Here is a 26,986-nt window from a genome sequence, read left to right as displayed (position 1 = left end):
CACAGGGCATAGTGAATACATCAAATGATATAACACCTCCTGCCCATAAGTGTGGTAGACTAGGGTCAATTCGCACTTGCTTCTTTTTACAACGACATCCATGGGAGTTCCTTCTAACGACTAGGGAAGTCTGGTAACAACTGTAAAAGAAAGAATATCAGAGGGCGCACCAGCCTAGTGCATTATCCCAGGAGTACTTTATTATCTCTCCGTTATACAACTCTTGGCACAGTGGATAGTGTGACCCAGAAAGATCCAAATGCCAAGAAGACACCATCTGGTGTATGGCTTACCCTTTTCTAAGGTAACCCCTCTTCATCAGAACCAGGCTCTGACATGCTGTATTTTTTCACTGTTTGTGACTATGTTTTTTGCTTTTATGTGACTATGTGACTATGCTTTTATATAATAAAGTACTCCTGGGATAAGGCACTAGGCTGGTGTGCCCTCTGTTACTTGTTCTTTCATAGTGAATACGTGTCACAGACTTCAAGGAAATAAATGTGTGGGGCTCTTCACAAAGTAAGTTTACAAACTTCAAGATTGCTCAAAGGCTAGAAACTCTTGAAATACAAAGAAAATGAAAATATGATTTTACATGTTGACCATAGATATGTTATAAAACACAAATAAACCCAGCTATGTGTTCATTATTAATCACTAACTGTATTCTTTTAACCACTTCCTGTCTGCCCTATAGCAGATATACTGCTACAGGGTGGCATGGGTGCGCAAATCACGTACTGTATATATACGTGATTTTGCATTTCTGGGTAGGGCGCACATGTGATTGCCGAGCATCTCCGACGGGAGGAGAACTGTTAGTAAACAAAACAGTTCTCCCTGTCAGCCTGTGCACACTGCTTTGCATGGCTGTGCTAAGCAGTGTGCTTACAGTGAAGCACTAACACAGGACAGAATAAAACAGCACACAGCACACAGTTAACCCTTTGTTCACCCCAAATGTTAACCTCTTCCTGCCCAGTGCCATTAGTACAGTGTCAGTGCTTTTTATTAGCACTGATCACTGTATTGGTGCCACTGGGGATGTCAGTGACATCAAGTCAGTTCTCCCCAGTGCCAGGATGTCCGCCGCAGTCCTGCAGTCCCGCAATAAGTTGTTGATCGCCGCCATTACTAGTAAAAATGTAAAAAAAAAATCCCAGTATATATACCTCCATTTTTAAATGCTATAACTTTCACGTAAACCAATTAATTTACACATATTGGGTTTTTTTTTTTAGCAAAGACATGTAGCAGAATACATTTTGGCCTAAATGTATGATAACATTTGATTTTTTAATTTTTTTTACTGGACACATTTAATAGCAAAAAGTCAAAAATATAGTTTTTTTCTCAAAATTGTTGGTCTTTTTTTTATAGAGCAAAAAATAAATAATGCACAGGTGATCAAATACCACTGAAAGAAAGCTCAATTCGTGAGAAAAAAGGAAATAAATTTCATTTGGGTGCAGCACTGAATGACCGCGGAATTGTCAGCTAAAGTAATGCAGCACCATAACGCAAAAAATGGCCTGGTCAGGAAGGGGGGTACATCCTCTGGAGGGCAAGTGGTTAATGTACCTAGTTTAACCCCTTTCTGCCAGTGCCTCCTAGCCCTTTAAGGGGTTTTGCATGCATGGTGGCAGAGCAGGGTTTGTGATCATGTGACCACCTTGATTGGCTGTCACAGCAGTCACATGACTGATCACAAGTATAGATCAGGAGCCCTCCAGTAGTCTCTGGCAACTGTGTCAGGAGTGCGCATGGTGCACACTCTCGGCACTGTTCTGGTTTTTTTGGGCATGCATATATGCGGTCTTTGGATGTGAAGACCCACCTGCTGAGAGGCCACATATATGCGCGTGGCTGGCGGGAAGGAGTTCAATATTTTAATTTGTCTTGCCATCTGCTGTACAGCAGCACTCATACTGGAAAAGGGAGGGACAAGACTGGGCACTAATCAGGTGGTTGCATGCAAATGTGCTGACAAGGAACAAACTGATAGGAAGAGACGACCACCTGATCTGCTGCTACTCCGTCACTGTCCAATAGGCAAGCTGGGGGCAAAGAGTTGACACCAATGTATTACTTAAAGCAGAACTCAAGGAACTGCAGCACTTTCAAAAAATCAGCTGGCTTATTAGGGGTAAGTCCAATAAAGTGTATGCCACCTCGTAACCCTCAGGCCCAGAGCAGAATCGCAGAGGAAAGAGCTCTGCATTGCTGTGTGATTCACATGCGGCTCTGGGCGGTGCGATTTCAAGCTCATTCATTTTGAATGTGCTACAATTGCACTGCACCATGTAAAACAAACAGCAACTGGATCACATGGTACAAATGTACCATGAGACCCGGTGTGCTCAAATGCACTGTGTTTGCGACCTGCATTTGAGGTGTTTTTACATTTTTATTGACACCTGCTGCAGATTGCAAGAGCAGTGCGTTGTGCATGTGGGTTGAATCTCACAGAAACGCCCAAAACGTTTCTGTGCGATTCAGGTTCAGGCATGGTGTGAACTGGCTCTAAAGGGTAGCTCCACTTTCGTACGGAAAAAACAAATACCAAATTAAAAAAAATCTAGTGTATACAATTTTGATACAAGTGTTTATTTAATTGTCATTAAAAAATTACCTTTCCTTTTCAACCTGCAGTGCTGTAATTTTTTGTAAATTGCAATATGGCGACTTAGAGGCATTCTGCACACAGACGGTATACAGAACGCCCCCCAGAAATGTCATTTCCTGATTGTGTGATTGGCTTGCTGATATTCTCAGAAGTATACACTAAGATACAAAGCAGATTTTGGGCATCCCCTGCAAAAAAAATTTAATTTATGGTGAGATACTCCCAAAAGGGAAATTAGGCCCCTCCACTTTCCTCATCAGAGTCCTAAAGGTACAGCAGCTGATTGATAATTAAAAAAGCACTCCCATACAGATTCACTCTGCACATGGACATAGACTAACAAACAACTATTTATTCAGAATAAGGGCCTTTTCACACTGCCCTGTAGCAAAATCAGGCTAAAAATGCATATGCATTTTTGCAACGATTTAACTGTGTTTCCAGTGCATTTCTGGTACGTTCTTTGGTTGCTTGTACATATGAAAAATGGTCATTGAAAGGATCTAGATAACTTCCATTTTGTATTATGTACGCCATTTTAAGTATTAAGTTAGCTTTTTGCAGATATATTAGAAGTTTAATGAAACTGTTTTTGGTTGTTCAAGGATGTATCAACAGAAGCTAACATGACCCTGACAATGTCTTTGTCTGGTTGTTTTTCAGAAAGTTAGCCAAAACAATTTGTACCAAGAAATGTATATGTTATGTTTCATGTAGTTAGCTCATGATGGAAATTTACAAGTTACAATTTTGAAACTCGCTCCCCCCTCCCTTATTTTATCTGTAGTCTATATAATCTTATTAATGTCTAATAAACTTTGAACATCTCTGAACATAAGCTGCCGTTATTCCCGTGTTCAAGGGGTGTTCCCAGAATTCTGCTGATAAACCAGGAATCTCTCCACAGACCGGGGGTCTCTGAGGGGAAAAGAAAATCATTCCTTTCAGCTGGGGGCTCAGCCCGGGATGACCACCCACCTCACTTGGTAAGTAAACCTTTTGTCTTTTTATGACTAAAAGCTCTTTCTTGCCCTGTGTTGAGGGAAGGTCTTGAATCATTCTGTATTGTCTATATAGACCCGTGATAACCTGTAGCTGCTTTTGGTAAGCAGACTTAACTCTTTGGTAGAGTTACAAAATAGTGCACTATAAAAAAAAAAAAGGTGTTTTTGGTAAACACAGATTGTTCTCTGGTAGAACACACTGTTTTTTGGTAAAACAGTGAAGAGATAACTTTTGGGAAGTTATCAAGAGGTTAATAAGTCTGTGGAGCAGATTCTGGTTTATCTGTCTTTTGCTTTTTCTTTCTGTTGCGTAGAAGTATAAGATAATTTGTTGTGTGGAACAAAATAAGAATTTAAGGTAAAATTGTCTTATCCACTGTCTAAATATGGGTCAAGGAGGTAGTTACCCACCAGGTCCCCCAGAAAAGGGAGAAAATTGTAAGGATTATGTTGCTAGAGTTTGTGGAACGGACTATTATTTAATAAATCCCTGTTTGGATTGTATGGCAGGCTGGACAGAAGCCATGGGGAGTACAGACCCATTCCCAAGAAAGGGGGAAAATGATCCTTTTCATACAGACATGGTTTAGGGATTATGTTTGGGGGACAAACAAGCCTTTCCTTGGCATGAGGGGGACCCACAATGGGACCAAGTTTATATGAAGAAAGGGGGAGAAAACTGGTTGAAATGGTCACCGTATTGGGTTGATAATAGCAAGGGAAAGTTCAATTTGATTTTCTCTTTAAAACAAAAGAGGAAGTTGAAATTGGATACATTAAAAATATGCCAGGAAAAGAATCAATCTGAAAAGACATGCAGACCCAAGATTGGACTGAAAACAGTTCAGACACCAATCCCACCCCCTCCGTATAATATATATCCTTCATTAAGTGGTTTTAAAAATGCTGCTGATGATGATTTTTTGATTAGTTTGGGGATGATTACTCCCCAGCCTAATGCCCCTCCAGCCCCTGCCCCTCCAGTCCCTGCCCCTGTCCCTGCACCATTTCCCGTCCCGGATCTACAACCAATACAGCCAGGCCCCTCCACTTGACCCAAACAGATTATTAGTATAAAATCACCAGAAGAGGGTAGCCAAGTTCAAGGCATCCTTACGGAGAATAATGACAACGAAGGAGAGTTGGAATACGAAGAACAGGGACAGGTAAATATAATAAAATTACAGAAAAAGGATGGTCAATGGAGAAGAAGTGACACCAGTCATAGAAAGGGCAGAGATGTGGAGGAATTTAGAATGCAGCTTAGATCCATGGATAAGAAACAAGAGGGAAAAAGAGAAGATGAGGGGGCCGTAGGAGGAAAGGAGGTGGCTATATTGACACTACCTTTTCTCACAGCAGGAGAACTAATTCTAAAAAAACCCATAGAATTAGAAGATATTAATAAGATTGTTAAACATTGTCCCAAGCCTACAGTATCTCCTGGAGGTACACTTGCTTATTTAAAAAAGGCATGTTTAGGAAGAAATGACACACAGGAAGATACGAGATTGATCATTGATGGTATTCTGGGAAATAATCCAGTTTGGGATTGGATAAATGTAAAAAGCATTAGTCACATAGAACCAAGTAATACACAGGCTACTGCCTATAAACTAAACACCACAGAAGGGAGAGAAACTATGTGGGAGGAGCTTGACACAGAATTAAAAAGGGTTTTCAAGAATAAGGCTTCCCTCCCTATTGCTATAGCATGTAAACAGAAGGTAGGAGAAACTGTATTAGAATTTTGGAAAAGGTTCAAGGATGTCTGGACACAAGAAGCAGGACTGGCTCTAACTGGAGTGTTAAGTCCATTGATGATTCAGACATTCATAACAGGTCTTAAGCCAGAAGCAGGATTAGCTGTGAAGCAGCAGGTCTCTGACTGGGCAACTAAAACTGTTGTTGAGTTTCAGACCTCTCTTCACCAGAAGGAGGCAGCGGGATGTTTAGATATTGTAAGAAAAGAGAAGGTTAATAGTAGTAATTTCCAGGATGGCTCTTACAGGTTTGTACAAGATCCGAGGGCCATAAATAATTTGGTGGTTCCATTAGCCCCAATAGTGCCTGATGTGCCATCACTCCTCACCTCCATTCCGTCCGATGCAGAATATTTTACAGTGATTGATTTAACAAATGCATTTTTTTCGGTTCCTGTGGACCACCAGACGAGGGCGCTATTTGCATTTACGTTCCGTAACCGCCAGATGACCTGGTGTAGAATGCCTAGGGTTTTGTAGATTCTCCTGCAGTCTACCCACTTGCCCTCCAGACCACACTGAGGTCCTGGACCCCTCCCAATGGTTCCGTCCTCATTATATATGTGGATGACCTATTGATTTGTAGTCCAAGTCAGGCGGCCAGTCAGGAGGATAGTTGGTCTCTGTTATCAGGTTGTCAGGGAATGGTCACAAAGCATCTAAAAAGAAATTGCAATGGTGCCAAAAACAGGTTGAATACCTCGGTTTTATTCTAAGTCATGGTGAGAGGAATGTCAGTCACAAAAGAGCTGCGGCTCTCGTGGGTCTGCCCCGCCCACAAACAAAAAAGGACATGCTAACTTTTCTTGGTATGATTGGTTACTGCCGCCAATGGATACCTGATTGTTCATTCTATGATCACACTCTGAGGTCTGCCACACTTTCAGAATCACCTGACATTCTCACATGGTCAAATGAAATGGTTGATGCCTTTGTGTACCTGAAGAATGCTATGGTAACGGCCCCTGGTCTTGGACTCCCTGACTATAAGAAAATGTTTCATCTGTATGCTAGGGAAAATTGTACAACCATGGCAGGGGTCCTGGCTCAGGAACATGGAGGCAAGCTCCGCCCTGTAGCTTTTTTTTCCAAAGTAGTGCCAACTCAGGTTCAGGGCATGCCTGCTTGTCTGAGAGCTGTTGCATCCTGCGCGATTCTGGTGGAGATGGCTATTTCTTTCACATTGGGACATGAAACTACCCTACACACCACACACCAAGTGTCCTTACTACTGAAAAACATACACACTCAACACATGTCAGCACAAAGGTTGAGCGGATATGAAGTGATTCTTCTATCTGATCCCAACTTGATTATTAAATATTCTTCAGCAAATTCAGGTCCTACTCCAATTTTGAATGCCCTACTGGGGCTAAAGGGGGAACAGGATGAAGTGGCACCAGAACACAATTGTATAACCCAGATACAGCAAGACACTTCCCCTAGGTCCGACATGTCAGCTGTGGCTCTTGCTGGGGCCCCAGATGTGTTTGTAGATGGCTCATGCTCTAGGCCAAATGATAATACTTACCACCCCCTCAGCATTTACCATGCAGGATATGCCATTGTGCATCTTCCTGACAAAATACTCGAGGCAAAGCCAATTCCATATCAGTCAGCCCAAGCAGCTGAACTGATTGCCCTTACAAGAGCATGTCAATTATTTGCAGGACAGGATGTCAACATTTACACAGACTCCAAGTACGCCCATGGTGCTGTACATGATTTTGGGGTCATTTGGGAGAGAAGAGGATTTATTGCTGCTGATGGCAAAACCATATCTCACTCTTCTTTGATATCTGATCTACTCAAAGCCATACAGTTACCAAAAACATTAGCCATTCTACATTGCAGGGCACATACAAATCGCAGAGATCATATTGCCAAAGGAAATGCATTAGCAGATAAGGTAGCAAAGGAAGCCACATTACAACAGGTGGCCAGTGAGCAGATGCCTATGCTCACTTCAGGCGTCACAACTATCCCACATGACCAGATGTATGCAGATTTACAAAAATTTGCTACAAAAATTGATTTAGCAGACTGGAATGGTTCTGGAGCACAACTAGATCCAGCTTCTGGTCTAGTGTGCTTAGAGGGGAAACCATGCATTCCCATGTCAAGTGCCCCATTGTTCATTGCACAGTACCACGGTCTAGGACATAGAGGATGGAAAATGACATGTGAAACATTATTGCAGGATTTTTTACATTACAGGCTTATCTAGGTTGGTGAAAGAATATGTTTCTAGGTGCATTACATGTATAAGGAACAATCCACAGAACCCAAAGAAATCACAACACCAGCATCTAGTGTACACAACTACACCTTTCACCCATTTACAAATAGATATTACCCACATGCCAAAAACAGGACAGAGGCAAGAGTTTTTGTTGGTAATGGTGGATATGTTCAGCAGATGGGTGGAAGCATTTGTCACTAATAAAGAAGACGCGCAGACTGTAGTCAGAATTCTTACACAGGAGATAATACCCAGATGGGGATGTCCGCTGCAGATAAATTCTGATAACGGACCAGCTTTTGTGGCCAAGGTATGTCAAGATTTGGTAAAAGTATTTAAGATAGATTGGAAATTTCATATTCCCTATCATCCTCAAAGTTCGGGTGTAGTAGAAAGGATGAACAGGACAATTAAGGATAAGTTGAGGAAGGCCACTGGAGGAACCTATACCCACTGGAAGAAGATGTTACCTGCAATTCTAGCAGAGGTAAGAATGACACCTAATAAGATTACAGGGTTATCTCCTTTTGAAATATTAATGGGAAGACCGTTCCCCACTCCTTGGGCTAGACAGCCACTTATGTTAGAAAGAGGGGACCTTGACCTGGTACAACAAGAATATGTGAGAAAATTGATTCAAACTTTAGATCAGATTGAAAGAAATGTTGCTCGCACCTCTCCTTTATCTTTTCAGGAACCAACACACCTTTTCCAAGTGGGAGATGTCGTAGTGGTCCGCCAACTCGCTAAAGACAAGAAGCAAGGCTACCCCTTTGGACCACCTACTACGGTGATAGCGGTTACCAGAACGGCTGTTCTGGTGGAGAATTCCCAGTCCAGGATCCATGCTAGTCGAGTGAAGAAGGTGAACCAAACACCTGAGAAATACGAAACGGAAAAAGGAGGTGAAGGACAAGTAGAAAATCCTCGAAGAGCGGGTGAAGTCGGTGAGAAAGACCCTGAAGATGATATTCCTTACTGCCCCTCATGGTGCTTTGAAGCTCTGGGTCCTATTGGGCACACTGACTGTGCTCTTTTTCCTGCCAGTATGGATCCTAACTAACTGTATTTATCACCCTGAGGACTTGGGCCTAATAAAAGGTATCTGTGGTCAAGGACTAGATTTAAATGAGACCCAGATAACCAAAAGTGAAAGAAAGTCAAAAAGAAGTTTTGAAGAGAACAATCCTTTTTCAGGAAAAATGTTGATGATGCAGTTTAAATATGCTTATGCTCAAAAGTCAGTTTATGATAAATGTTGGATCTGTAGTAAGTTACATCCCAGCACATATGAAATTCCTCTTCTGGCCGCTCCAGTCAAAATATTTTTGTTAATAAAAGGGAATGTAAGTATTGGTTTGACCAATATTACTTCTAATGCCACCATATCTTTTCCAACTCTGGGAGTCACTCAACTCCCCGATTGGTGTTTTAGACTGGGGAATACTTCCCACAAGGGAAAGGGAATGTGCTCTCAGTCCATATTAAACATATCTGATCCTGGAAGGAGGGATGGAACTTCTTCTGTGAAACTCTGGCAAGTAAATGGTAAAACCCTGAATGAAAGTTTAGAAGGGATACAAGATAATGTGGGGAAAACTATGTTTGGAAAACTTCTTTTTTATTTTACACTTGTTGTCACCCCTGAATTTCATTCTGCAATACAAAAATTGCCGATCTCCTTGGGAAACAATACCTATATCTGTTGTGGTAAGATCTGTTACCCTTGGATACCGAGTAATGTCCAGGGCTGGTGCTATGTAGCCCAAATAGTGCCAATCATGGCAGCTATAGACCAAAAGGAACACCAGGTAAAAGCCAGTACATACCCAAAACACCAACTAACTCTGAGACAGAGAGGGGAAACCAAACAAGAAAAGGTAGATCTATTCTCTACAGGCGATAAGGTTTGGTCATGGTTCCTTACCTACACGGAATGGGGAATAACACTCATGAACAAAATAAATAATTACACAAATATTATTGATGATATACTGGAGAGGAACTCTAAGGACATAGGGTTGCTAAATACTGAGACCAGAGCTATTAGAAAACAGCTGGAGATGCAAGAATTAGCTATTGAAAGTATGAGTGCTGCTCTGACAGGTCTGTGTGAGATGACAGAGGATTATGAATGTTGTACTTGGATATATAATACCACAATGACTGTTCCAGATTATTATGAAATAATAAAGCAACACAGGGAACAGGTACTGTAGATGGTTTGATGGAAGAAGCTAGAGCTATAGGAAAAGATGGATGAACTCTTTTTGATTGGTTAGGATCAGGATTTGGTTCCATCTTTTCATGGATGAAAGGTATCGCTGTAAGCATAGTCATGATATTGTTTTTTGTTTTATCTTTATATCTATGTTTTAAATGTTCATTTATTGCATTGCTAGAGCTACTAAGCCGCAAAATACAAATGAAGGTTATCTGGCTATGTACAAAAAGATGAATGAGGTAAAGAATTGAGATCATGTTCATGATCTCAAAGGGGATTGAAAGGATCTAGATAACTTCCATTTTGTATTATGTACACCATTTTAAGTATTAAGTTAGCTTTTTGCAGATATATTAGAAGTTTAATGAAACTGTTTTTGGTTGTTCAAGGATGTATCAACAGAAGCTAACATGACCCTGACAATGTCTTTGTCTGGTTGTTTTTCAGAAAGTTAGCCAAAACAATTTGTACCAAGAAATGTATATGTTATGTTTCAATTAGTTAGCTCATGATGGAAATTTACAAGTTACAGTTTTGAAACTCGCTCCCCCCTCCCTTATTTTATCTGTAGTCTATATAATCTTATTAATGTCTAATAAACTTTGAACATCTCTGAACATAAGCTGCCATTATTCCCGTGTTCAAGGGGTGTTCCCAGAATTCTGCTGATAAACCAGGAATCTCTCCACAGACCGGGGGTCTCTGAGGGGAAAAGAAAATCATTCCTTTCAGTCATGTGACTCATAAACGAACCAAGAACGCAAAACGATGGGCGTTTTTGGTGCATTTTTGAATGTCGCTTTTTTTCCATGTTTTCCATCCATTTCAATGGGGAGCTGCATTTTTAAAACTGCACTGAAGATGCAGCATTCAGAACTTTTCAAAATGCACCACACCCACAGCACAGTGGTGTGAAGAGTCCCATAGGATTTAAAAGGAAACATTTTTCTTGCAAGATAAAAATGCAGGAAAAATGTATCAGTGTGAAAGGGACCTAACAAAATCTGCAACAAAGTTTGTTAAAATCCCTGCAATTTACAGAGATCACCCGGAGGAGAAAGTTTTTTTCTCAACAAAAGTGGAGTTACACTTTAAAGTATAACAATACACAATACTTTTTTAGAGTAAGTGAGGGTTATAGTCCCTGTCAGTTTATTTTTTGCCATGTTCCATTTGGGAGATTTACCTTTGCTTCCTGTCCCATAGCCAAAACAGGAAGTAAGAAAATCTCTTTAAATTAAGGGAATTCCTTGGGAACCCCCAGGTCACCAGAACTAGTGCTCCTATATGAAAACTTTAGTGGTGCACCGAAATGCAAATTCTGGTGCCAAAATTCGGCCGAAAACTGAAACCGAAATGGACAGTTTTTAAAAATGAATGTTTTTCATATGTTAATTTTTTTGGAAAAAAATACACATGATTAAACAAAATTACAATATATACACCAATTTTTTGTAAAATATGAAAGATGATGTTACGCAGAGTAAATAGATACCCAACATGTCATGCTTTAAAATTGCACACACTCGTGGAATGGCATCAAACTACGGTACTTAAACATTTCCATGGGTGCCGCTTCTTTAAAAATTTCTACAGGTTACCATATCAAAATCACGGAGATCTAATGCTAGAATGATTTCTCTTGCTCTGATGTTTGTGGCAATACCTCAGATGTGTGGTTTGAACACCGTTTACATATGTGGGCGTGGCCTATGTATGCATTCACCACTATACGCGAGCAAGGGGGGGGGGCAGGGGCACTTTAAACTTTTTTTTTTACACTGTCCCTTTAAAAAAAAGTTTTATTCACTTTTATTCCTATCACAAGGAATGCATGCATCCCTTGTGATAGAAATAAGTAGGGACAGGTCCTCTTTTTGGAGAGATATGGGGTCAATAATATGATATGGGGTACAATGTAAAGCTTTAGATCAAATAAAGCATTGATCTAGTGCTTTAAAAAAAAAAAGGCCTTGTTTACAAGGCGCTGGAAACCTGAAGTCACGATGCTCCGGTCCTCCAAGGGCATAGAGATGAGTGGAGGCCATCTTTCCTTCACATATCTCTATGCCCAGAGCTGGGATCGTTCGGTGGTTTCTCAGATAAGGCTGAGAACCACAGAGCGGCTGCGGGTGACGGCGGCGAGGGGCAGCAGCGGAAGGCAGGTGGCGGTGAGGGGCAGGGTTATTTTTGGCACCTGTATTGGTGCTTATTTTCATAAAAGCAGGGGCGGACTGACAACTCTTGGGGATCATGGGGCCCCTGTATCCTTGCCCAAACTCAAAAAAGCCTATGAAAAAGGAACCAGGGGCATCTCATGGGACCCCCTACTGACCCCGGGCCCTCGGGCAGTGCTGAGTTTCCAAATGGTCAGTCTGCATATAGGCCAAAGGCTGGTAGGGGTGTTTTCAATCAAAATGTTTGGCCACCGAAATTTTGGTGCATCCCTACAAAATTTCCCCTCTTTTACTTTTCTGGGGACAATCCAACATTTGGGATTTCTTTTACTTTCACTTTCGATGATAATGGTAAACAGGACAAACAGAGAGGGTGAATCTCCCTAATGGAGGCACAGACAGTAATAAAAGCCTGACAGGTGTTCTAATCCATCTGCACTTTATCCAAAACTAAAAAAAAAAAATGTTTTGCCTTTAGGTATACTTTAACTCTTTTGTTTACTATTTACATTTTTATTCAGCCCTGAGAGTACAGCTGTTACTATACTCCTGTTGCTCTGAAAAAAAGATGAGCTCTGTTACACAGAAGCCACTTTGCCCACCCCTCCCCTCCTCTGCCCATTCAGAGAATACTTTGTATACAATACAAATACAAAGTCTTCCCTGTGTGAGCAATTCCTGGAGTTCCCCTTTAACTGTATGGGAGAAAAGTTGTGTGCATGGCTATGATGTCTGGCAGGACTGGGTAAATCTCAGAGCCAAATGAGCAGAAATGCAAATCCTTTCACGGGTAAAATGGTTTCATATGTATTTCATCTGTGTATTTTGCTGCTTGCCTGAAGTTCGGCTTTAATGATAGATTTTTATTGGCTGCAACTAGCCATCATGCTCATTACAGAGAAACCTATGCAGGTAACCTTGAGTGGGCAGAAGGTTAAATACAGTCACTTGTCAGCTTGGAGCCCGCTGTGAGTGGAGAATATTATTGAGTTTAACAACAGAGATCTTCCACTCCCCCCCACCCCCTGCCAGGCCACCACTGACAGTACTACTAGGCAGGAAACACAGCTAATACACCCCTACACACACATATTCACAAGCTGCAGAAAGAAAGAGACCTTCGCACATTGATGAGATAACTTACATAAAGATGACCATATTCAAGTGTATATACTATACACATATACGTGTGTCTAAGCTGCAATAACAGCCTATATCTCCGCACTTAAACAATGGTGAACATGACACACTAATTAAATATGGTCTAACAAAGCAGCCGTTTTGAATAATAAAATATAAATAAATGAGTAATTAGAATTGTTCTCATAAACAGCGCTCTGTTATACTGAATTACCCCAAATCAAAGGGTCATAAGTAAACCAATAACATAAAAAATAACAACTAAAACAAAAGGTAATAAAGAAACTTCCAAAGTGGAAAGTTGTGAATAAAGTTCAGTTCATTTCAGTGATGTGGTATTCCTTTAAGGCTGTTCAATCCACCATCATTGTGATCCTGCAGTGATTAACACTCCATTGAATTGAACACTCACCAGATGCTGGTGAGTAACCAGCAGTGGAAAATCAACCTCCTTGATGCTGAATGGTTATAAAGCCAACAATGGAATATTCAACCTCAGTAACACAGAACAAGATCACCCTCCATCCAATGAAGTATTGATTGCTCTCACTCCAACCTTTTGTTACTCTTTTTAACAAAACATTTTTGTAATGTCCTGTTCTCTGCCAGAGAGATTTGGGTAATTCAGTATAACAGAGCGCTGTTTATGAGAACGATTCTAATTACTCATTTTTATATATATATATATTAGTGTATTTAGGTTTTGTGCTGCTCTAGGTAACACAAAAATTGTCTGCCTCCACTGACACCGACCAACAGCCCCTCTCCCCTTCCCCCTCCAGAAGAGAGAGCCTGACATTGCTGCCCCCCTGGCGATAGAGAAAAAGATACTCATCTTCACAACTCCGACACAGGGGCGGACTGACCATTTGGAAACTCGGGCACTGCCCGAGGGCCCGGGGTCAGTAGGGGGCCCCATGAGATGCCCCTGGTACCTTTTTCATAGGCTTTTTTGAGTTTGGGCAAGGACACAGGGGCCCCATGATCCCCTATTGCCCGGGGGCCCAATGAGTTCTCAGTCTGCCCCTGCTCCGACATACCCGGGAACAAGAGTTAGGCTCTACATACACCATCAAGCAGCTTGCATCCTCTCTCGGATCCCACCTGGTTCCCATGGCATGCGTGTCCCTTTTTCATCTGTACTTGTGGGGGGAGGTGCTTCCCCCCTGAACAATGCTGCCCTAGGCGGGTGCCTTGTTTGCCTTGTGGTAAATACACCCCTGTATACATACACAGTACTGTGCTAAAGTATTAGGCAGGTGTAAAAAATGCAAATGTAAATTAAGAATGCTTTCAGAAATAGAAGTGTTAATAGTTCATTTTTATCAAACACAAAAGACAAATCCAAACCAAATCAAAAGTTGTTGTGTTCACACTTAGCATTCCAAACAGCAACAATTATTTCATTCTTCTAGGTACACTTGCACACAGTTTTTGAAGGAACTTGACAGATAGGTTGTTCAAAACATTTTGGAGAACTAATCACAGATCTTTGGATGTAGGCTGTCTCAAACCCTTATGTCTCTTCATGTAATCCCAGACAGACTCGATGATGTTAACCATTTCCCACCCAGCCAATAGGAAAATGATGGCCGGGTGGGACTCACGTTGATCTGTGTGGGCATCATATGACATCCTTCCTGGATAACACCTTGCATGTGCCCACAGGGCCGCGCTGTGGCGAGATCTGTCACCGACTGTGTACCTCGGACACCGCCGATGACAGATCAGGCCTGTTGCCAGTACCATGTGACCTGCTGTGACCAATCACAGCAGGTCACATGACAGTTGTAAACAATGGATGGCTTCCTTTCATGCCATCCATTGTATACAATTGTGTCACTAGCTGTGATTGTTCACAGTGATCCCATGCACAAACTGGGCCAATCACAGCTCATCTGTGTCATGTGATTAGCCGTGGCCAATCACAGCTAATCACAACAAATAAAAACAAATTAATTGATTTCATTTAGTTAAATGCTTGCTTATAGCAAAGAAATTATTTGCTATAAGCAATTATATCGTGCATCAAAAAAAAAAAAATACCGATCACTTCCACAAAGTAGTACAATGTTACTATGGTAACATTATACTACTGTGGTCATAGTGTAATAATTTTTTTTTCATACTGTCACCGGTAAGTGTCCCTGATCACCGCCACACTAGTTATATGATGACGCTGTACTGCACTGGTGACAGTATGTAAAAAAAAAAGAAAAAAAAATTGTGAAAACAATTTTTTACATTTCTTCATTTTCCAAAAAATTATGACAAAAAAACTTACAACTTCAAAAAACTTTCAATGCCTCTTATGAAATACGTTGGGCTGTCTACTTTGCAAAAAGGGGTCATTTGGGGGATATCTGTACTGTTCTGACATTTTGGGCCTCATGAAATTAGATTGGCCGTCAGTACTTCAGAATTGATCAATTTTCAGATATATCCCATAGTTTGTGAACTCTATAACTTTCCTACAGACTAAATAATAAATACTGATTTGGGTTATTTTCACCAAAGACATGTAGCAGAATACATCTCGGCCTAAATTTATGAAGAACAATAATTTATTTGCAAACTTTTATAACAGAAACAAAGAAAAACATTTTTTTCTCAAAAATTTCAGTCTTTTTTTGTTAATTTAGCAAAAAATAAAAAGCCCAGGGGTGATTAAATACCACCAAAAGAAATCTCTAGTTGTGTGAACAAAATGATAAAAATTTAGTTTGGGTACAGTGTTGCATGACTGCACAATTGTCATTCAAAATGTGAGAGCGCTGAAACGTGAAAATTGGCCTGGGCAGGAAGGTAGTAAAAGTGCCCGGTATTAAAGTGGTTAAGATCAGGGTTACGTGGGGGCCAAGCCATCACTTCCAGGACTCCTTGTTATTTTTTACACTGAAGATAGTTTTTAATTACCTTGATTGTATGTTTGGTGTAATTGTCCTGCTGCAGAATAAATTTGGGCCAATCACATAGCTCCCTGATGGTATGGCATAATGGATAAGTATCTGCCTGTATTTTTCAGCATTGAAGATCCTGATCAATTCCATTTGCAGAAATGCAGCCCCAAACTTACAAGGAACCTCCACTGTGTTTCACTGTTGCCTGCAATCACTCATTATTGTACCACTCTTCAGCCCTTTGTGAACAAACTGCCTCCTGCTACAGCCAAATATTTCACATTTCGACTCATCAGTGCAGAACACCTGCTGTCATTTTACTGCACAGTTCCTGTATTTTGGATAGTTGAGTCGCTTAGCCTTGTTTCCATGTCCTATGCATGTCCACACCGGAGATTTTCTAACAGTAACCAAGTCCAGTAATGTTACTACAAACCATAGTTTCATGACTCTAGCTTCCAATCTTTTACTGAATACCCCATCTAGCTTCTACCATATCTCTGTCAACATCCCCGAGGACATGGCCTAGTTACATAGTATGTTCAGTATGTGGCATCAAAGTAACATAAATCACCAGGTCATTATGCCCCTTAGTCAGAGCACAGCCACCCACATGCTGACCTGGAGCTGTTCACAACCAAATCACATATAAATCTTGATGGATGGCTGCACTCTAGGAGGCTGAAAATCTTCTGCACAAACACTGGAAGGTAGGAATTGCCTACATGCTTCAGCTCAATACATTTTCACTTGATGGCTGCCAGAATGATCCTGATACTGATATACTAATACCAGCCTATGTGCCAACCAGAATTGGATGCAAGTTGTTCTAGTGGAGGAATGGCAAACAGTATGGATCACTCCTGTATAATGTACCAGCCCTGAACTCTTGGGCTCCTCTACACTTCTCCACTTGACTGGGAGTATAAAAAAACTAAAACATTTCTATGTATACAAGGAAGCAACATTGGTTTTTTAAAGCACTTAGATATTTTAGTTGGCTTTCCACATCAGCCATGCAGACAGCAATAAAAATCTAACAATAGTTCTACCTCTTCCTATTACAGTATGTGTCCCAGTTGACTGAGACAAGAAATGAGAGCAAAAAACCTTCTAAACTCAATAGTTCTTTACATATGGATAACACAAAGGAGAAAAGGGGAACACTTAGCACACCTTCTTTATAGTTCTACTGTATGTTGTATTGCCATGAGCTTTACCTGTTGCACATATAAGATGTTATGGATCCATTGACCATTGAACAGATTGCATCATACCACATTACATATTCTGTGCTTTTTTTGCAGTGCTCATTCAACGTTTCTTCAGGCATAATTACATATTGATTTCTCCCTTCTAATTTCATGCAAAGACCAGTTTGTAAGGGTAGGTGGGTAGTCCTTACCCCATATTCCACTCCTCGTTGGGTGCCAAATGTGGGTCACATGAGAGGCCTGCCCCGGGGTGGTTTCTTCTGTGCTATGCTAGGCACCTAGAACAGGGTCATTTTCTGGCACATGGGGAACCTTTGCTTGTGCTGTATGCCCTGGAACAAGGCTAACTCTGTTTTCAGGGAATATTGAACCTTAAGGTGGACCTATGACTTTAGAAATGGCAGTATACTGTTGACCAATAAACTTGAACATTGTACTCCAGTCCCTTGTCCTCTTGTCCCCGTGTCAATGTACACCTTCACTGTAACTGTTGCATTTTGGAGGGACATGCTAAGCCTATGTCCACTCCACCTGTTTAGTGTATCTCCGATACCTCACACCCAGTCACTGAATGGGATCCCACTGAGCACCTAGCATAGATTCTATACGTGCTCTGCATTAGCTCTTCCTCTTCTGTACCTGTGCACAGGCCAGAGACCCCTGCGGTGCTAACCTTTTCTAATTGTTATGGGAGATGTACCACTCTGTACCTGTGCACAGGCCAGAGACCCCTGCGGTGCTAACCTTTTCTAATTGTTATGGGAGATGGACCACTCTCAGAGAGAGTGCCGACAACTCCCTCACTGCAAGAAGCTGTCCCACCTATCACAGGCACACACTTCATGACAGGCTGCTTGGACTGACCTGACCTGACTGACCATTACCCTTCGTAGCCTTATGTTTGTACTCCACACTGTATTAGCTTTAATGGAGCGGTCTTCATACCCCAACGTGCTTTATTGACTGCTGCAGTCTAAGTACAGAATGTGCTGCTTACTTGGATTACAGCTCTTTAGTAACTTCACACCGGGCAAAGAACAAAATTACATATTCACATAGGTGTCCTTTTATGAAACAGAGATCAGCGGCGATCCTGAGGATCGTTGCTGATCTCCGATCATTAGTGGTTTAAGAAACAGAGATGATCAGTGGAGAACATGTTCTCTGCTGATCATCTCAGCACACAGATGGCCAGTATATGAAGGAGTGATGTCAGCCCTTCACTGGTGATCTGTGTTCTCCCTCCAGATCCTTCAGCTCAGAGCTGGAGAATTAGAGAAACCGCAAACAAAGCAGCGGTAATTTACCGCTGCTTAGTAAACAGTGTTTGACTGATCTCTTACTGTAATCTCACAAGATTATAGTAAAAGCAGCCATTTTCCAGCATTTGTAGATCACTTCTCCTTCCTTTGGAGAACTGATCTACACAACTTCATAAAAAGGTATACAGAGGAGAACTGTGTTCTCCGAGAATGCCGGAGAACTGAGCAGCGGTCATTTACCGCTGCATCATAAAAGGACACCATAGTTAGTCTGGCTGAAAAAAAACAAAAGTCCATCTAGTTCAACCATTAAAAAAAAAAAGTTATAATCCTACACCCACAGTTGATCCAGAGGAAGGCAAAAAACCCAGCAAAGCATGATCCAATTTGCTCCTGCAGGGGAAAAAAATCCTTCCTGATCCCCCAGATATTTGGGGGAATCGGATATTCCCTGGATCAACTTTTCCTATAAATATTAGTAACCAGTTATATTCTGTGTATCCAAGAAAGAATCCAGGCCTTTTTTAAAGCAATCCACTGAGCTGGCCAGAACCAACTCTTGAGGGAGTCTATTCCACATTTTCACAGCTCTTACTGTGAAGAAACCTTTCTGTGTTTGGAGATTACATTTCTTTTCTTCCAGACATAAAGAGTGCCCCCTTGTCCTCTGTGATGACCTCAGGGTGAATAACTCTACACTGAGTTCACTATATGAACCACTGATGTATTTATACGTTGATCATATTCCCCCTTAAAATGATGCAGCGCTACCCTAAAATAATCATGAAGAAAATATAGCAGAAAAATTGCAGAGTAAATAAATAACACAAGTGACAATTAATCAGTGAATCGATCCTCTCTGGGATCTAAAGTGAATAATAAACATGATCTTGGTTCCTGGTCTTGATACCAGGTGAGATCACGTTTATTATTCACTTTAGATCCCAGAGAGGATCGATTCACTGATTAATTGTCACTTGTGTTATTTACCCTGCAATTTTTTTGTTATATTGTATTTCATGGTTATTTTAGGGTAGCGCTGCATCATTTTATTTAGTTATTCATTATTTCCACTTGGTATATGGTTAGGTGCTAGCAGCTCCCACACACTTGATCTATCATTTATTAGTAGCGCAGGAGATCTCTATTATTATCATATCCCCCCTTAATCTCCTCTTCTCAAGAGAGAATAAATTCAGTTCCTCTAATCTTTCCTCATAGCTGAGCTCCTCCATGCCTCTTATCAGTTTGGTTGCCCTTCTCTATACTTTCTCCAGTTCCCCAATGTTCTTTTTGTGAATTGGTGCCCAAAACTGAACTGCATATTCCAGATGAGGTCTTACTAATGATTTGTATCGGGGTAATATGATATCTCTCTCTATGGAGTCTATACCTCTTTTAATACAAGAGAGGATTTTGCTCGCTTTAGAAACCGTAGCTTGGCATTGCATGCCATTATGAAACTTGTGATCTACCAGAACTCCCAGATCCTTCTCCACCATTGATTCCTCCAATTGTACCCCCCCTAGTATGTATGATGCATGCATATTCTTAGCCCCACAGGTGAATAATTTTACATTTATGAACATTAAACCTCACTTGCCACATAGTTGCCCAATTAAACAGTGCATTGAGGTTGGCTTGTAAATTGAAGACATCCTGTAAGGACGTTATTCCACTGCACAGCTTGGTGTCATCTGCAAAGACTGAAATGGTAAAAGTTTCAAAAGCTTTTCTGAAATCTATTTTTCCAGATAACAATACCAGTTTTTTTCCTAACATCCCTAATCGCTAACTAGGCTTGTGGCTGACCCAGTTTACCTGCACAGGTAAAAGTCCATCTTGGCAGTATTTAGCTGATAGTGCTCTTTGGGGTGGACTGCAGGTCTCAGCAGTCCCCCTACATGGTAGCAGGTGTCCCACAGAGGTCACAGCAAGCAGGAACTCCTGGGATCCAGACCCCTGTGCCTTTTACAATACTATATGATCAGTGTGTCAGGCCCAGGAAGCCCACCGAGAAAAACCCAGGAAGCACAGTTAACTTCAACCCTACTGGCTGGGGTAGCACCTAACTAAACTGCAACAGGCAACTTGCCTACAAGTAACTATCTGCAAGCATTGTTCATCTCTATCCCCAAATTTTTTAGAATCTCTGTCGTATTTTGTTTTTTTTTTACCATCTGTGTCCATATTAGGGAGATTCATAGTCACCAAGATGGGGAATGATGGGAAGTCCAAAATTTTATAGTCTGCCAAGAGGGAGACCTGGTTCAGTGACAAGATCAGGATTTCACTTGATTTGTGGAAATTTGTTGAGATCTCCTCTCACTTCCTTTTGTGTCTCCAGAACAGGAAATGAAGGGAAATTTCCCCAACAGGACGCAGACAGTGAAAAAACAAACAGACCCAGGTTTTAACCTTCCCTATTTTATCCAAAACCAAAAAAGAAACGTTTTTCAGCTTTACATGCACGTTAAAGCTTGTCTCATGGATTAATTGTGCCTTTCTATGAGTCTTGTGCCATAACCAGTATTACATTTACCTATGGCCCTTTTCCAATCAGGTCCGACTGTCCGTTTTTCAAGTGGACCCGATCAGGACCTCTATTCTCCTCTATGGACCAGCGAATGTAAACGGATATGTGTCTGTTAACACCCATCTACATCCAATCTGCCAAAAAGAGACAGATGGGGATCTATTCCCCTTCCATCTAGTGGATCGAATGGTATTCGGATGAAAATGGACAGGCGGTCCATTTACATCCAACTGCCTATAGAGGAGAGACATAAGTGGAGCAGACACAGACTGGTCATTCTCCTGCTCAGCGGAGATCAGCGGACAGATCCCCTGCTAGGCAAACAGATCACTGCCGCAGTAGGCCCCATGTCACTTATGGGTTTTTTCGTTATCTGCACGTTTGCAGACTTAAAAAAGAGAAAAGAGGCCCTATGTGAAAGAGGCCTAAGAAAAAATGTTTTATTCCTTACCATTGTATAAAAATAGACAATATGAACAAATCACTAGATATTACCTTTAAAGATAACTATAATAGTTTTAGCTATTTTATAGCTTTTATTTTCATATATAGTTACATAGTGTACATTTTATTAAAACGTGTTATACAGTGTACACCCTTTACAACAGATTCCCAATGATTATGAGGTTTTTTAACAAGTGGTCAGAGCAGAAAATGTGTGCCTGTTTGGTTCTCTGTCCTTCTGGGATATACAGTGTACAGAAGTCTCTCCTTTGTGTGTGTAAACGTTAGCTTGAACTTTTGAGCTCTGTGCACAGCAGGCTTTTCTGAAATGCTTATAATCAAGAACAGACACAAATACAAAAAAAAACTAAAGCCCTGCCTTCTGACTACACAAAATATTTAAATGCATTATTTTACAACATTTTTAAAGTGTATTTCTTAGTCCTGACTATAACACAAAAAGATATGAAAAACTATTATATATCTTCTACAGCTGTATGAATCCCAAATGAAATAGACTGCCAAATTTATTGGATTAACTCTGCAAGTGGCTGCCTTAGATGTACAGAATACTGCATTTACTTAATTCTAAAAATACTGAATTGCTTTTTTAATTAGCTTAATTGTAATAAGAATAATAATCACTATAACAGCAACATGCACTACAATATTATATCCATGATGAAGGTGCTAGGTAAGGTAGCGTAGGTGTCAGCTTATTAAACTGGCTTTGGGTCAAACAGTAGTAGCTAGAGGGTCCAATGTGGCCAAAAAATACCATATTGACATGCCTTGTTTAATGAAGGATTAAACACTGATTAAAGCCTAAGCTGAGAAGTATTGAAAGATGGAACAGTTAATTAATCTCTTTCCTTTCAGTTTTATTCTTGCCTTTTGTAAAGATGCCTGTTTGCACATACCATAAGATGCTGCATACTGTGCTTTGTTTTTTAGTATATAATTCACCATCATTCTCCTCTAATGTTAATATTATAAGTCAAAACAGGAAAATTAATTCAAGAAAATAATGACATTGTATTCTATATAAAAGCAATTTTAAGTGATTGTAAATCTTAATTTTATTTCTAAAATAACAGATATGTTATACCTACCTGCTCTGTGCAATGGTATTGCACAGAGTGGTGCCAAACCTCCTGTTCTGGGGTCCCCCACCGGTGCTCTAGGCTTCTCCTCTTCTTTGTGTGCCACCATATGTAGCCACTTCCAATGGGGGCGCACCTGTGGGCTAGGCCCCACCCCCACTCCCTCCTCACAGGATTTGATTGACAGCAGCAGGAGCCAATGGAGTCCTGTGAGGAGAGGAAAGGAGAGCAGTTGGATCAATGGATCAAGATAGGACTCAGGTAAGTACTTAGGGAGGTGAAGGGGCACTACAAGTAGTGAAATAGTTTTACATGAATGCAGAGAAGGTCCTGCCTTTAGATCCACTTTGAACCACTTCAAAGCTGAATTTAGATATGGATTTTATAGCACACTGGACCGGCTTCTACCAATGTATGTATAACTGTGGGATCCCTGGGGAAGCTGGAAATCCATTACTAAAATGATTGCTGCTGTCTTCCAGGTCTAGTGCTGAAAACTGCCCTGCTGCATAGGGAACACAAGGAGTTGCATGCTCGGCACAGGTGGCATTCACAGAGCGTCTTGCATTTCTCTCAATGAATGCAAAATGTTCTGTGATTGGAAAAGGTGGAGATGTTGGGTGGTAATGTCAGAAACTTCACCTGTCTTAGAAGTCTTAGAACACCTTTCATTCACTGAGAAATTACATGCAACCGTAACATCACTTCTATTGTGTATTATTTTTAATGAAGTTAAACGTTTGCTAGTGTCTTCATGGGATTTGCAAGAATAAAAAAGAAATTGAAGTGGAAAGGTAACAATGATTAGGATGAAGTGTTAAAAGTTGCAAGTGTTTGCCATTGTCCAACAGCAGTGCCTAGACAACGTGATCTAGAGCCCAGGGTGAACATGCCAAATTGCCCCCCCTTCAAGATGTATGAGCATTATGTGTCAGCTAGAATCCCCCCCCCCAAAAAAAAAGAATCGAGCACTAATCTGCATGCTTACCCCCAAGCATAAATTTCCCCTCCTCCCAGTACAAATCCTCCCCTTCTGCTGAAATCCTCTTTCCAGCACAAATAATTTCCCCCAACCACCCCCCCACCTTAAATTCTCTCCCCATATACCACCATCAGAAATCCCCCCCCCAAAAAACAAAATTCCTCCTTCTAGCCCAAATCCTCTGTCACTCAAATTTCCCCTCAAAGCATAACGTATGTTCCCCCCACTGCAAATCGCCCCTCTTAGCACAAATACCCATCCCCCAATCCCCCATCCTAGCGCAAATGCCCTCCCAAAAAAAATTCCCTTTCTAGAACAAATCCCCTCCTACCTCTGCCATGCTACCTTTTCTACCACAAACCCCCCCAAATTCCCCTTCCTAGCACAAATCCTCTCCCCTCCCAACACAAATCCCCCCCAAATCACCAATCCACAAATGTCCCCACTTAGAACAATTCTTAGCCCCTGCCGCACCCCCACAAATTCCCCATTCTAACACAAATCCCCTCCCCCCAATCTCCTTGTGTTGCCCCCCCCCCACCTCACATGATACCACAGTGCCCAGGGAAGCCATTCCTCCTGCCCATCCCTTAGCCTGGCCCTGGGCAACAGACCTGGAAGTCAGCAGCGATCACTGTAGTAGTGGTACCTACTACATTGATTTCCAGCTTCCATGGGGATCCCACAGGCATGGAACATGCGCACTTACTTTGATCCAAACTAGTCCAGTGTAACTATGCTATAAAATTCATACCTCAAATTCAGCTTTAATGGAAACAGCAATAGAAATTAAACAATACACTAAGGATAAAGCACTCCTCTGATGTCTCCCCAAACTACATTTTAGCTAGCGATGATTTAATCGGGAGTGTCAGTGATTCTTAAATTACTGGTTCTACTAAAAATTTGTAGGCAAGTGTGGCTGTCTGCATGAATCGTACAATTCAGGAACAAAGGTAATTATGATTCATGAATTGCATGGTTTTCTGCAGGCTGGACGCATCTGCATGAATATATTCATACAAATCCAAAGTAATTCCAAATCTCTTGAATTTCAAACTAATGTACTCATTTGTATCATTAGAATTATTTTTTGTGTGGAGTTTTGAGCTAGTCATTAAAGGATAACTCAACTTTCAACTGATTTTTAACAGACAGCTTGATTGTCCAATACTTTCCACATGACTATAATGAATTTAACTTGTTTATAGTGTTGACACATCTATCCTACTTAAGAGCTTGCAATCTAATGTCCCTACTGCAGCCTACACATCTGCACACATTCAAGGGTCAGTTTTTGGTATGGAAGCAATTAACTCATCGGTGTGTCTGGATTGTGGGAAGAATTAGCCAGAGCAAACCCAAGCAGACACAGAGAACTTCCAAACTCCATGTAGATGTTGTCCTTGGTAAGGATGAAACCCAGGAGCCAAACGTGATAGGTAAGAATGCCAACTGCATAACCAATGCAGTTATGGTGAAGCCATGACCCCATAATCCAAATTTTGTAATGGGTATGTTAGATGTGATGAGCTGGAAATTTAACTGGGAATATTTTTTATTCAAAGTGAAAATTCATGTTGGATGCAGGAGGGATAAATTGTACTAGGGGGCGTCACATCCCATATTATTGAATATAAGTTTGTTAGAAAGACTGCAGGACTTTATAGGCGCCCCATGCATCACAACAACACCAACATAATATAAAATAGAAATGTATGAAACAACCATCTTAACCACTTGACCTCCAGAAGGCTTCACCATGACCATTTTTGCTATTCAGCACTGTGCTATTTTAAATGGCAATTGCTCAGTCATGCAACACTGTACCCAAATTAAATATATAAATTTTATTCACACAAATAGAGTTTTCTTTTGGTGGTAGTTGATCATCACTTTGTTTTTTATTATTTATTATATAAATGAAAAAAGACTGAAAATGTAGAAAAAATTATATCTTCTACTTTCTGTTATAAAGCATATCTATTAAAATTACATTTCATTATAAAGTTAGGCCAAAATGTAATCTGTTACATGTCTTTGGTAAAAAAAAAAATCCCACATCTAACATTGCATTTTTTGGGATATCAGTATCAGCGTCTTATGATGGGACTGTGATAGTGTGGCGGGCAATCTGGAGCTAACTGATATTGACGTCGCTACAGTGTTTGGTGATAATAGTGTACACTGTACTAAGGACACTGACTGGGTGACAGGAGTGATCAGAAGGCAATCAAGGAGTTAACTGTGTGCCTAACAAGTGTATGTGTGCTGTTTTTACTTACAGATCTGACTGGGTCTCTCCATGATTTCAGGATATAATAACATATGTATGTGCACCAATATAACAAGAAGGAGAGCTCCTATATCACTAAGGCTCCATTCACACTTGTATGACTTCAAAGTTGCAGGACTTTGCAGTACAACTTTGATGCAACTTTGGATGGGTGCGACTTGGATTTGATTTGTCCCTCTGCAAAGGCGGACACACTGTTGCATGTACAACATTCAGGTATGACTTTCGTGCAACTTTTGAGGGATAACATCGAAGTCTATGGCCCTCAAGTTGCATGAAAGTTGGACCAAAGTAGTGCATTAACTACTTTGAAGTCGCTGCACATATCAGTCGTTATCGTTGGAAAACATGGGGTCCGACTTGTCATGGGACTTTGGGCAAGTCACACAAGTGTGAATGGGGTCTAATGTTCATTCACTGATGTCACTGTCTATATCAGAAAGGGAGTTGCACCACCCTTGTCTTCAACATTTTTTGTGGAATCCTGCTTCCTCTGGTGGAATTATAAAATCTAAACATATACAAAATGAACAAAATTATGAACATATTCTAACATATACACAACAAAAATATTTATTCATAAGGTATGGTATAAACAGCCATGAGTGACTTGCACCCGACTTGTTTCCGGGACAGGAAATGAAGGAAAGCTGCCAAAGTGGGACATAATTATCAGAAAGCAGTGGATAAAACACTATCTGAATCCAAGTTATAAAAAACATCATCAGTTTTTTTTTAGTTTGAAAAACGTTAGTAAAACTGTCGCTTCTCCTGTTTTTGCTGCAGGTCCTTCAAACATTTGTTTGTGCTTGGAGTTCTGCTTTGATTTGACCACAACCTTTGTGGTGGACTTGACCTTTAAACTGTTTCTATCTCCGCCATGAAACATTGTCAAAACACACCTAATCCCCACATTTGCTGTTTGTTGAGCTGTGTCTCTGCCCTCCCCTTGTATAAAAACACATAAAAGAAAAAGTAATAATAACAGCACAAGCAATCGTAACACCCCATTTGATGTCTTATTTTTGATGGTATTAAAAGTTTGCCAGTGTCTGCAGGAGTTTGCATGA

The 26,986-nt window shown here is 40.8% G+C and overlaps 1 long non-coding RNA gene across 1 annotated transcript in view; it reads right to left on the bottom strand.

Annotated features, from left to right (window-relative positions):
• LOC149461396 (uncharacterized) overlaps positions 1 to 22,818 on the bottom strand; it is a 67,197-nt gene extending 44,379 nt beyond the window's left edge. The window contains exon 1 of the long non-coding RNA XR_016312877.1: positions 22,648 to 22,818. This is a non-coding gene — a long non-coding RNA (uncharacterized LOC149461396). The remainder of the gene's footprint in view (positions 1 to 22,647) is intronic.
• Between the last annotated feature and the right edge of the window lie 4,168 nt (positions 22,819 to 26,986).

The sequence above is a fragment of the Staurois parvus genome, unplaced genomic scaffold (assembly GCF_062004578.1).
Source record: "Staurois parvus isolate SC_StPar_1 unplaced genomic scaffold, SC_StPar_1.0 ptg000204l, whole genome shotgun sequence".
NCBI classification, from domain to species: Eukaryota; Metazoa; Chordata; class Amphibia; order Anura; family Ranidae; genus Staurois; species Staurois parvus.
Note: the sequence above shows the minus strand (reverse complement) of the source record. Positions and strands in the feature narration are given on the sequence as shown.